General features: G+C 49.0%; 1 non-coding gene across 1 annotated transcript; it reads right to left on the reverse strand.

Moving 5' to 3' along the window:
• Nucleotides 1-1,743: 1,743 nt before the first annotated feature.
• Nucleotides 1,744-1,816, reverse strand: TRNAV-UAC. Its single transcript has one exon. It is a non-coding gene; the product is annotated as a tRNA-Val (tRNA).
• Nucleotides 1,817-12,364: the final 10,548 nt, after the last annotated feature.

Consider the following 12,364-nt stretch of genomic DNA (forward strand, 5'->3'; position numbering starts at 1 on the left):
ATATACAAAATACTTAGCACAGTGCTAGACATAATTAGCTATTATTTTTACATCACCATTCAGAATAAACTTGATGGGAGAAAAAGGGGAGTTGTTTAATAGGTATAGAGTTGAGTTTTGCAAGATGAAAAAGTTCCCGAGATCTGTTTCACAACAATGTGAATATACTTAACACTACTGAACTGTACACTTAAAAATGATTACGGTGGGCTGGAGGTGGTGGTTCACACCTGTAATCTCAGCACTTTGGGAGGCCAAGGCAGGCGGATCACTTGAGGTCAGGAGTTCGAGACCCGCCTGGGCAACATGGTGAAACCTAGTCTCTACCAAAAATACAAAAATTAGCCGGGCGTGGTGGCATGCACCTGTAATCCCAGCTACTCGGGAGGCTGAGGCAGGAGAATCGCTTGAACCCAGGAGGCCGAGATTGCAGTGAGCTGAGATTGCGCCACTGCACTCCAGCCCAGGTGACAGAGCCAGACTCTGTCTCAAAAAAAAGAAAAAAAAATGGTTAAGGTGGTTTAAAAAAAGGCCAGGCGCGGTGGCTCACACCTGTAATCCCAGCACTTTGGGAGGCCGAGGCGGGCAGATCACGAGGTCAGGAGATCGAGACCATCCTGGCTAACACAGTGAAACCCCGTCTCAACTAAAAATACAAAAAATTAGCCGGGCAAGGTGGCGGGCGCCTGTAGTCCCAGCTACTCTGGAGGCTGAAGCAGGAGAATGGTGTGAACCCGGGAGGTGGAGGTTGCAGTGAGCTGAGATCACGCCACTGCACTCCAGCCTGGGCGACAGAGCGAGACTCTGCCCCCCCCCCAAAAAAGAATAAAGTTGATGAAGTGATTGTAATAACAGGGAAAGAGTTATACTCTCAAGTTAGAAAAAGACGCAAATTTCTACACTATTAAGGATGCATAACCAGGTTGAAAATACAGAGAAAAATACTGAGTGCCCCTTCCCATTTTATATTTTTTGCTACCACCATCTCACCATGGCCCACACCCTCATTCCTCTTGTCAAAGATAAAAAAGCCAATATTTAAACAAATAATAAACTCCCCAAACGAAACTGTAATGAAATAGTAAAGAGGAACAGAAACTAGAGAAACGTTTGCTCATTGAACCAGTATTTATTGAATGTCTACAAGCCTGACATTTATTTTATACTGTGTATGAATTCTATTCCACAAATTCTACTGCTGCATTAAAAGGGACTGTGGGTTTTTTTTTTCTTGCTCTGTACATCAGAGTTTAATGAAAAATAGAACTTTTAATCAGAGTCATAATCATGATCGACCTTTAATAATTCAGCTGCAGTCAAAGCGCTGCTGTATTGCCTGCCGCATTTTAGTTGGAGGTTGGGTGGCCGGCCCTTGCTGGCTTGCAGGCAAAGGGCAGCCAGGTGCACTCCCCGAGAGCCCGATTTTCCGAGGCGTACTGGGAGGAGAGGTGGGGTAGGGCCCGGCTGGATCGGGGGCGCCGGATCAGGTCTAGGACTTCGCCCGGCCCCTGCCCTCCACTATTTCTCCTGTCGGACTATGGCGGCAGCGACCTTGTGGGATAGGAGAGGGTATCTGTCATTTCACTTCTGCGAGAAAAACATGCCAAAAAATTTAAAAAGAAAAAAAAGGACAAAAAAAGCTTCCTTGTCGTTTTTGTTTGTTTGTTTAACCCAAACCCTTTTTTTTTTTTTAACCCAAACACACCAAACCCTTAAAAACCAAAACTAACCGCCTTGCGGCTATGGTTCCACTGGGGCTCGAACCCAGGACCTTCTGCGTGTAAAGCAGACGTGATAACCACTACACTACGGAACCTCCACGGGGAAAGGTGTTGTTGGGACTTTATTCATAGACTCACAGCAGTTCCAGCCTCTCCGCCGGAGCCCCGCCTCTCCACCGTGACCCCGCCCCCGAGGCGCGGAGTTTGCGGCGGCTCGGGGTCTGGGACTGCGGCGTTTGGGCGACTTGTCTTCCCTGCCCGCCAGAGTCGCGGCCCCTGGGACCAGGGCGAGGCCGGGACCCCGGCCGAGAGCACCTCCCCGCTATCATCTGTCCCCAAACTTTCTCTCAGTCGAGGCGCCGGCGGGGCGGCCCGGCGGCCGGAAGTGCACCCTGCTCGGGCTTTGCGTCCCCGGCAGCTTCCTCCGCCCGCGAGGGCCCCGCGCCTTCCCATTTTCCCCACCGGCAAACTGAGCCTCGGCCACCAGGCCCACTTGCCCGTCGGAAGTCAGTACTTCGCCGCTTGCGGCGGCGTGGAAGGCCTCGCCTATGGAGCAAGGAGGACAGGGGCAAACCTTGGAACCAGGGTTGGAAAAGGCCGCTGGTTAGCGGGCCCTTTGCCCGAGGGTGTGGACCTCTTCCCGCTCGCCTGCCCCTTCCCGCGGCTTTCTTCCCCTCCCGAGGACAGGCCTAGGGGGTGCAAATGCCAGGGCTTCCGTTAGGTCCCCTTGGTCTAGGGCTGCAGGGGTGGGGGGACGAAGACGTGTAGACGGGGCCACCCGTCTATGGCTTCCAGGGAGGCAGCGGCCCTCGCCACGTGATTGAGGGGCCCAGTGCAAAATGAAGATGCCAGGCCCCTTGTTGTTAAGTTTTTGAGAATTTCACACGGTAACAGTATGCAACCCGGTGCGGGGTCCCTGACTTGCTTGCAGGACTGTAGTCTGGGTAAGGGGCTGGGACCCTCCGTCACAAAGGGTGATTCTCGTTTTTCATCGTCAGTGTCATTTGCCTTCTTCAGGGCTTCCAGATGGATCTTCGTCACCACCCTAGGATTGCTCACCGTCCTCAAGCTTGAAAACCCACCTGTAATCATTTGGCGGGCGGGGGCGGGGGGCATCTTTAAGCGCCCAGGTGAACTTGGTCTGCAGGCAGCAGCTGTCCTTTTTGCTGGATCTTCTGCTGAGGTCGGTAGGTTGATAAAGTGATACTGATTTTGTGGCAGGAACTCCCTTCAGCCAACTCCTGTCTTCCTGGGAAGGCCTCTGGAAGAAACCAGGTGGGTGCAGGGAACACTAAAGTGGGGGTCACGATCTGGATGTTCATCTTGATTTGGCCACTCATGAGCTGGGTGCTCGAGCTAGTTAGTTCACCTCCGGTCTCAGTCTCCTCCTTTGTAAATACAAGGGTTGGACTAAACACGTCCACTTTCACCTCTGAGTCTCAATGTTATGCCCACCTTCCAGGTAGGAAAACGGAGGCAGCTATCTGCAATGTAATTCCCCCCCTCCCCCCCTGCCCAGAAATAGAGGCAGGACAGCTAGTGGCGTGGGTTTTTCTAGTACCCGCTTCCCGATGTCCTCAGTTAGCTCACTGTCATATTCATCATGGGGCCCCCTTCTAGTCTGCTTTTTTGGTGAGACGTTTTCAGAGGCCTCTCGAGCGCTTGATGCCTAGATTGTGGGCCACGAGATGACCAGAGCGGCCAGCCACCAGCCGGAGGATACATTCGTGAGAGCTCCACGTTTCCCTCTAGTCAGTGAGCCTCAGGACTCCTGGGAAGCCTGATAATAAGTGTATCCCACCTGTTTCCAAACCCCTAGCGGTCGAAAACAAGACTGCCCGGAACTGGCCCTAAAGTTACACCCACTGGTTGTGTTTTGGATGGTGTCTCTAGGAAATGCTTTGCACTCCAGCCCGCGACATCCCGATTTTTCGGTCTTCCCCTGGCTATAAAGGTATGTTTGCCAAGTTGCCACACTTAACCTCCGTGTAGAAAAGAAGCTGGCGTCCCTCTGTTGCATGCAACACAGGTATCTGCCTTTGGTGAAAAACTCTTGTTCCTTTTCTCCATTCCAGGAGGGAAACTGTGTTCTGTTCTCCCCGCCGCCCCTCACAAGGTGTCATGACAATTTTTTTTTTTTTTTTTTTTTGAGACGGAGTCTCCCTCTGTCGCCCAGGCCAGAGTGCAGTGGCACGATCTCAGCTCACTGCAACTTCTGCCTCCCGTTCAAGCGATTCTCCTGCCTCAGCCACCCAAGTAGCTGGGATTACAGGCGCCCCCCACCATACCTGGCCTACTTTTTGTATTTTTAGTAGAAATGGGGTTTCACCGTGTTGGCCAGGTTGATCTCAAACTCCTGGCCTCAAGTGATCCGCCCGCCTCGGCCTCCCGAAGTGTTGGGATTACAGACGTAAGCCACCTCGCCCAGCCCCACCCAGCTCAAACTCTGTGGTCATTTTTATCACTTGTTTGTTTGCCCTTTCATTTCATCCTTGTGCTTGTTGGTAAAACCACAGTCTCTTACATCTGACTGTCTCCCTACCCTGCCCCTGAACATGGCCCAAGAAGAACACATCCAAGCTGACTGATTTCACACTAAATTCATGACTGCTTAGCTCAAGTGAGCCCTTTCTGCAGTCCAGAATACGTGTCCACTTCTAAGGACAGTTTCATGTCTTATCTCCGTAAACCTCCTGTACCCCCAACCCCAATCTCGGTTACAGCTGATGACCTAGCTTCCTATTGCGGTGAAAAAATGGAAGCAATCAGAAGAGAACTTCTGCAAGTCCCCTGCCAGCCACCGTCTGCTCTCGTGCTCTTCCTCCAGATCAGGATGGGTTGGGACTGGCTAACTGTCATAGGGGGCTGTCCTGTGTATCGTAGGATGTTATCCAGCATCCCTGGCCTCTATTCACTAGATGCCTGTAGCACACATCCTCCTCCACCACCCAATTGTGATGACCCAAAATGTCCCCTGGGGGACAAAATCTTGGGAGTTATTTGGCAATATCTGGAGACACTTTTGTTGGTTATGACTGGGAGAGGGGTACTATAGGCACCCAGTAGGGAGAGGCCAGGGGTGCTGCCAAACATCCTGTGGTGCCAGCTACTCTGGGGGAGTGAGGCGGGAAGGATCCCTTGAGCTCAGGAGGTCGAGGCTGTTGTGAGCCATGATTGCACCACTGCACTCCAGCCTGGGTGACAGAGTGAGAACCTGTCAAAAAAAAAAAAAAGGCCAGGTGCGATGGCTCACGCTTATAATCCCAGCACTTCGGGAAGCTGAGGCGGGCGGATTGCTTGAGCTCAGGAGTTCAAGACCAGGCTGGCCAACATGGCAAAACCTCATCTCTATAAAAAATACAGAAAAAATTAGCCAGGCATGGTGGCGCACACCTGTAGTCCCAGTTACTCTGGAGGACTGAGGCAGGGAGGATCCCTTGAGCCTGGGGAGGTCGAGGCTGCAACAAGCTGAGATCGCATCACTGCACTCCAGCCTGGGCGACAGAGTGAGACCCTGTCTCAAAAACGAAAACAAAAGCAAAAAAAACAGGAAAAAAATCCTTAATTCCACTTCCACCTGTGCCACTTCCATTTCTCTGCTCTCCTTTATAATACACTTCTTAGATTGGTCTGGTGCTCTCTCCAATTCTGTCCCCCCACTGGGACTTGTTCTAGCACTCCACCAAAATTCCTGTGATCCAATGACTTCCACATTGCTACACAGAATAGCTCTTCCTTTTCATCAGATTTGATCTACTAGCAGCATTGAAAACAACCCATCACTCCGTTTTGAGGTACCCTCCCCTCGGCTTTTAGGATGCAGCCCTCTCGTGATGTTTATTTCCTCTCACTGCATACTCCCTTTTGGTCACCTTTGCTGGAGCCTCATCTCTTTGACCTTTAAACACAGCTGTACCTCAGAGGTCTCGGTGCTTGGACTTCTCTATTCGTTCTCACCACCCCAGCAACCTCATTCAATCTAATGGCTTTCAATACCATTGAGAACCTAGAAGATTCCAGTGTGTATCTCTAGTCTAGACTTTTCTCCCAAACTCCAGACCTACATGTTCAACATCTCCATTTAGATGTCTGTGTCCACGCTCCTGATCTCTGCCCCTAAATCCGCTCCTCTCTTGATCTGTTTTTCTTTTTTTGGAGACAGTTTTGCTCTGTCGCCCAGGCTGGAGTGCAGCAGTGCCATCTCAGCTCACTGCAACCTCTGCCTCCTGAGTTCAAACAGTTCTCGTGCCTCAGCCTCCCAAGTAGTTGGGATCACAGGCGTGTGCCACCACATCCGGCGGATTTTTTTCTGTATTTTTAGTACAGATGGGTTTTGGCCGTTTTGGCCAGGCTGTTCTTGAACTCCTGGCCTCAAGCGATTCACCCACCTCGGTCTCTCAAAGTGTTGGGATCACAGGCTTGAGCCACCACGTCCGGCCTCTGTTTTCTTTATCTCAGATAATGGCAACTTCATCTTTCCAGCTATTTAGGCCTAAAACTAAGAATCATACTTGATTCTTCTTTTTCTTACACCCCCAGTGTAATCTTACTAGCAAAGCTTATTGGCACCACCTGCAAGATCTATCTATGCTAGCTTTCTGTCATCTCCCCAGCTACACTCTAATCAAAGCCACCATCACATTTTGCCTGGGTCGTAGCCAGTAGCCTCAGATCTTGGCCTTCCAGCTTCTGCCCTGTCCCCAGCATATCTTCTCCACACAGTAGCCAGAGTGGTCCTATCAAGATTCAAATTAGCTCTCATCATTCTGTGCAAAACCCTTCAGTGGCTCCCTACCTCAACTAGAAAAGCTGAAGCCTTACAGTGGCCTACAAGGCTTGTGCCTCTCTGGTTATAAATCCTCTTACTGGCCAAGCACGGTTGCTCACGCTTGTAATCCCAGCACTTTGGAGGCCAAGGTGGGCAGACACTTGAGGCCAGGAGTTTGAGACCAGTCTGGCCAGCATGATGAAATCCTGTCTCTACTAAAAATACAAAAATTAGCCAGGTATGGTGGCATGCACCTGTAATCCCAGCTACTTGGGAGGCTAAGATGGGAGGATCGCTTGAGCCTGGGAGGCGGAGGTTGCAGTGAGCCGTGACTGTGCCATTACACCCCAGCCTGGGTCACAGAGCAAGACCCTGTCTCAAAAAAAAAAAAAAAAAATCCTATAACTTTGCCTTTGCTTTGACTCCACTCCAGCCACACCAGCCTGCTTGCTGCCCTTCAGTTACACTAGGCCTCTCCTGCCTCGGGGCCTTTGCTGCTGCTGCTGCTGCTGCTGCTCTCAGCCTTGAATAGTTTTTCCTTAGATCACACTGTTGCTTGTTCTCTCACCTTGCTCAGGTCATACCCAAATATCTTCTCAGTGAGGCCTTTCCTGACTGCCTACTGAAAATTGCTATTATTCTTTTCCATTCATGCTAGAGACTCACTGCCCCCCTTTCCTGCCTATTTTTCTCTGCAGCACTAAATTTCTTTCTTTCTTCTCTTTTTTTTTTTTTTTTGAGACGGCATCTCGCTCTGTCTCCCAGGCTGGAGTGCAGTGGCGTGATCTCGGCTCACTGCAACCTCTGCCTCCTGGGTTCAAACAGTTCTCGTGCCTCAGCCTCCTGAGTAGCTGGGACTACAGGCACCTGCCACCACGCCCAGCTAATTTTTATATTTTTAATAGAGACGGGATTTCACCATGTTGGCCAGGATGGTCTTGATCTCTTGACCTCGTGATCCGCCCACCCCGGCCTCCCAAAGTGCTGGGATTACAGGCATGAGTCACCATGCCCGGCCTGCAGCACCAAATTTCTACATATTTACTAATTTATTTTGTTGATTGTCTGTCCCCACCATCCTCGACTGGAATGAAAGTTCCATGAGGGCATGGATTTGGCTTCATTCTCTGCTGTATTACGCAGAGTCTAAATAGTTTCCAGCATATAGTAAGCGCTCAGTGAATATGTCTTGAAAACAATGTGTCAGTGTTGAGGGTGACTCTAGCCAGGGCAATGAGTTCCAGTAAGAGCTAATCCTGGACTTTTGCTTGACTTCTTGAGCAGAGACGTTTCGTAATTCACCCTGAACTTGAACGTGAGATGATCTAGAGGCTGGCAGTTCTGCCGCCATCTTACTATTGCATTATATTAGACAGGGCTCTTGGTTGCATACAACAGAATCCTCTTGTTCAAAATATTCACTTCTCTTCCCCATGTAGGATTTTGACACCATGGCCCCCCCGATAGACTTGCCCAGGTGGCTTTGCTTTGCCCAGCTGAATGTGAGCAGAAGTGATGAGTATCACTTCCAAGCAAAAGTGTAAGAGCCAGTGTGGTGGCTGCTTCTGTCCTTCCCCTTTGCTGCAAGAAGAACAGCAATGCCCCAGAGACAGGTTGGCCTGAGTTTCAGAGGGAAGCCTCCATGTTACAGAACCGCAGCCCATCTGCACTGTCCGCGGAACTGGAGTGCAAAACAAACCTTTGTCATTGTAAGCCACTAACGTTTGGGGTTGTTATGAAAGCATAACACCACCTAAGCGGCTTCAACACTCCCACAAGTTTAAGAGGAAAAGGAGTTTATTAAAGGACACCAGGTGGCTCACAGGATCTCCAAGAAGGCCTCGGTGACTCCAAAGCCAGGAATGATGTCCCAATCTCACTGAGGGACTGCACGAGCGCAGGTGCGCACTGCTGCCTCCTCTGAGTACAGATTTAGTAACATAAACCAGTGTTGGAGCCCAGAATCTTGACCACTGCTGTCTCTGGAAACTGGACACCTCTGCCACTAACCTTGGCAGAAGATGGCCTTTGGGAGCCCTCCACGTCTTCAGCTTGCCCTCTTCTGAATTGAAGTCGCTGGCAGAGCTTAGTTTACCTGCCTGTGCTCTTGCTATCAAAGAGGCTGGAAAAGCTAATTTCTTGTTTCTACTTTGGGGAGTTAGGAGTCAAATGGGAGGAATTACCAAGACATAGGGAGGAGGTTCAGAAGTTAGTGAATGACCATGAAGCATGAAGGACATCCACGACCTGCTGGAGACCTGAGGATGGAGCCGACACCAAGGGATCCCAGCTGAGCAATAGAGCAGCTGGGTGTGGTCCCTTATGCCCCGGCCCCAGTCATGCATATACCATTGACTCTTCAGTTATTTGAGGAAACCATTCCCAGCTTTGCTTAAACCAGCTGGAATGGGCTTACCGACACTTGCAATGGAAAGAGTCCTAACGATCTATGTCTAAAATGGACGAGCGTTGGCTCTGTGGCTAACAGTGGTGCCCTGGCTCAGATGCCTGAAAGTTTTGGTTGTTCTCAGTCCCCAGTAAGTGGGGATGAGGCTGACAGTCATGGGAGTGGCCGCTTCTGGTAGGGTAGGTGTATTAGTCTGTTCTCACGCTGCTAATAAAGACAAACCCCAGACTGGGTAATTTATAAAGGAAAGAGGTTTAGTGGACTCACAGTTCCAATGGCTGAGGAGGCCTCACAATCATGGCGGAGGATGAAGGAGGAGCAAAGGGATGTCTTATATGGTGGCAGGCAAGAGAGAAATGAGAGCCAAGCAAAAGGGGAAGCCAAAACCATCAGATCTCATGAGACTTATTCACTCTCATGAGAACAGCACAGGAAAGACCTGCCCCCATGATTCAATTGCCTCCCCTCTGGGTCCCTCCCACGACACGTGGGAATTGTGGGAGCTACAATTCAAGATGAGATTTGGGTTGCAGCACAGCCAAACCATATCACCTGGGTTGTGGTTTCCCTGTTTCCTGGGGAGCCAGTAGTTCTCATGTACAGCAGGGCGCTTGCTCACGTGTGGCACAGTAACCAGGCCAGGTACAATTATACAGTGGGCAACATGTCTGTGTCAGATACTGCTAGTTGCTTATCTACTAGCAGATATTGAGGAAAAGAGGAATATCTCTACTATTATCATAGTTTGCAGGTGAGAAAATCGAGGCACAGAGTAAGTTGGTAACTTGACCAAGTCACACAGTGACATAAAGAAGCAAGATTCTAAGCCCAGACCATCTGGCTCCATGGGCTGTGCTTAGCCTCTGCACTATAGTGCCTCATTTTGTTTGTTTTGGCGATGTGTCTGGCTAAAACAGCTTCATTTCCTTGAAAGGAGGTAGACCCATTTGGTATCCCCCTTTTTGCCCATAGTCCATCTCTTTCTGCCTGGAATGTGAATGTGGTGCTAGAAGGAGGGCATCACTTTCTGTCGTGATCACTATTTTGCACCCATGAGTTAACAATTGGGAAGAAGAAAGCTGCATGGCTTGGCCTAAAGAAGGAAGGCACCTGGGTCCCAGCCCCAGATTCCCTACTCCAGATTCCTTGTGAAATGAATAATAAAATCCCTCATTTTTAATGCTACTGTTTAGTAGAAGTTTCAGTTACATGAGGAAAAATACAGATCCTACTGATTGAACCTTTGCACATTGCTCACCTGTAGCTCTCTCCTGTACCATGTTGACAATGTCTTTAATTTGTCCCCCAGCTACCAAGGGCTTGCCCTGTGTTCCAGTCCCTTGATGGAAGTTGTTCTGGGAACACAGCATTGGGTAGTGTGGGAGCTTTATGTAAAAAAGTATATGACATGGCCTCATCTCAAGAAGTTTGAAGAACATGAGTTAACCCAAAGGACTCATTTGTTCCAATACGTTAATGGAAGATAGTGGCTTGATGTGGTTTTCCTAATGTAGGATGTTACTAGATCTGAATTTGGGCCCGGTCTCCTTTCTCTTAAAGAAGCAACTTGACAAAAGAGAAGGCTGATGAGGGATAGGCAAGGTGATAAGCAAAAACCTGCCTAATAGGAAAGAAGGCCTCACATGGTATACCTCTCCAGACCAGCTATCTATAACCTTAACAATCACCCACAATCACTTTCAGTGAGATTACATTTCCTGGAGATGGCCACTCGAGAGAGAAGCAGATCAGCTTAGGATGTTTTGTCTCCCCCTCTCTTAACCTATCTTGAGATGTGTCTAGTATCTTTTTCTCTCTTTTTTTTTTTTAAATTTGAGGCAGAGTCTCACTCTGTCACCCAGGCTGGAGAGCAGTGGCACAATCTTGGCTCGCTGCAACCTCCACCTCCCGGGTTCAAGCGATTCTCCTGCCTCAGCCTCCGAAGTAGCTGGGATTCCAGGTACCTGCCACCATGCCTTGCTAATCTTTGTATTGTTAGTAGGGATGGATTTTCACTATGCTGCCCAGGCTGATCTTGAACTCCTGACATCAGGTGATCTGCCTGCCTTGGCCTCCCAAAGTGCTGGGATTACAGGCATGAGCCACCACGCCCGGCAGAGATGTGCCTAGTTTCCAAAGTCACTCCCCTGTGACTAGGTAACTGAACACAAAACAATTTGACTACTACTGCCCACTCCTCTAGAGTCCCATTTAAAAGGCAACACCTGATAGCAGCCAGTGCTAATCGGTGATGGAAATGAAATGGGTTACTCCCTCGACTTCCACAACACTTACTGCCTGATTTGTTTCCACATGGATTCAACTGGGCACGCAATAAGACTTGCCTCTAAGGTTTCTGCACAGTCTGAGGGAAAGATTTCAAGTGTGGTGCAGGTGTTAAACTCCAGTCATATTGTGTATTTTTACTAGTGATTTCAAGAATTGGGGATCTTTTGGATACAATTCGGGTAGAGTCCTAAGGCCATCTACAGTAATAAAAGCAAAACCAATTAGTAGGTTGTTTAATTCATTTAGAGGCTATCTGCATGCTAGCAGTTTTCCTCTGCTAAATCCTGTTAAGATGCAGTGGGTTCTGCAGGGCGCGGTGGCTCACGCCTGTAATCCCAGCACTTTGGGAGGCCAAGGCGGGTAGATCACAAGGTCAGGAGATCGAGACCATCCTGGCTAACACAGTGAAACCCCGTCTCTACTAAAAATACAAAAAATTAGCTGGGTGCGGTGGTGGGCCCCTGTAGTCCCACCTACTTGGGGGACTGAGGCAGGAGAATGGCGTGAACCCGGGAGGCGGAGCTTGCAGCAAGCTGAGATCTCGCCACTGCACTCCGGCCTGGGTGAAAGAGCGAGATTCCATCTCAAAAAAAAAAAAAAAAAAAAGATGTAGTGGGTTCTATTTTGTGCAGACGGAGTAGGCTGCCATGACAACTGTCTGTGAATATTATTTCAATATTAGTCATACATTTCCAGCGTCTGCCTCTGGGCTCAGCGTTCTTCTAAAGCCTGGATACATATTTATTCTTAATGGACCTCTCCTGGACGTGTTTACAAAAAGAACAAAAACAAAACACTTTCAACTGGCTGACCTTTTTTTTCTTTCAGAAGAGAAATTTGAATGAATTCACACGACTGAAAATTGATTGTGAATCTTACTGTCATTTTTTCTTTTCAAAAGGTGATTTTGATGTGAACTTATATTGTGCTGGATTATAGATTTTACTGAATACTACACCAGGATTTGGAAAGTTCCCCTGTAGGCATGTAGTCCTTACACTAAAATTATTATTTTTTTCTTCTAACAGTATCAGAAAGAATCTTGTAGTTGCCTGTGGCAGAAGATCCAACCCAAAGTGAGCAAAACCAGTTTCAAACGAATCTGGTTTGAGACTTCCAAAGGTAAGATTTGATCCAGAGACTTAGGATGGAGGGCTCCGGCTCCATTTCCGTGCCTTT

Source organism: Nomascus leucogenys, chromosome X (genome assembly GCF_006542625.1).
Source record: "Nomascus leucogenys isolate Asia chromosome X, Asia_NLE_v1, whole genome shotgun sequence".
NCBI classification, from domain to species: domain Eukaryota; kingdom Metazoa; phylum Chordata; class Mammalia; order Primates; family Hylobatidae; genus Nomascus; species Nomascus leucogenys.